This window comes from Cryptomeria japonica, chromosome 2 (assembly GCF_030272615.1).
Source record: "Cryptomeria japonica chromosome 2, Sugi_1.0, whole genome shotgun sequence".
NCBI classification, from domain to species: Eukaryota; Viridiplantae; Streptophyta; class Pinopsida; order Cupressales; family Cupressaceae; genus Cryptomeria; species Cryptomeria japonica.
Window position 1 is genome coordinate 155,744,100 of NC_081406.1, and position 847 is coordinate 155,744,946.

Here is an 847-nt window from a genome sequence, read left to right on the forward strand (position 1 = left end):
GGATGCAAGAGGTTCCGGGGAGCATTCACATTCAAGAAGAACTTAAGCAACATATACGGTGTTTCACAGAACCTTCTAAAAGGAATACTAATTAGGGCTTCCGCCAAACGCAAGCAAGAAAAAAAACCCAACAAAACCCTCGCATGTAGACGATTGCATGCCAAATACAAGAATAATCAACCAAATATGGAGTTCTATAACGACTTACAACTATGTCAGGAAAGATACTCTGATTTTACATTTTAAGAAAAATTTAAAAGCCAGACATAAACCAAAGTAGAAAGAAAAAAACCCTAGAAATCATTAAAAATACGGAGCACAGATCAGAAAATCGTCTGCCTCCTAAAAACAACATACCAACAGATTCTCCATTGTTTCCAGCGCGATTTATTCTGAGAAACATTTAATTTAATGTAGCTGCCAACTTTGACACAAATAAGATGCAGGAAATCACCATACTTGCAACACTGGACAGCAGATAAATGTAGCACACGCATGGGGCTGATCCTTCATTTTGATCAGGTCTGCCCGGGGTCGCAATGTGCATTATGCCAACTAAAAAATAAAATACAGACAAGCGAAATATTGAAATGAACAACAACCAGATACCATTATTTAGAGCAGACTAACTTTTTATAGGCCGTGTCTAGGGTTTGCGAGGAAAATGTATATGTTTTAGGGTAACAAGAAAAGATTTTCGACTCCAATTTTTTATTTATTTTGGGCTTGTTAGCATTAGTAAGAATCAAATGAGTGTTAAAAGGGCATTTTGTTTAGAAGCCATTAAATTCTACACAAATTTTTAAAACACATTGAAATTTTTAAGAGTGAAATCTTCATGTTCTGA

The 847-nt window shown here is 35.5% G+C and overlaps 1 non-coding gene across 1 annotated transcript; it reads right to left on the reverse strand.

Moving 5' to 3' along the window:
- Positions 1 to 409: 409 nt before the first annotated feature.
- LOC131070571 (small nucleolar RNA snoR134) lies at positions 410 to 547 on the reverse strand. Its single transcript, XR_009112348.2, has one exon. It is a non-coding gene; the product is annotated as a small nucleolar RNA snoR134 (small nucleolar RNA).
- Between the last annotated feature and the right edge of the window lie 300 nt (positions 548 to 847).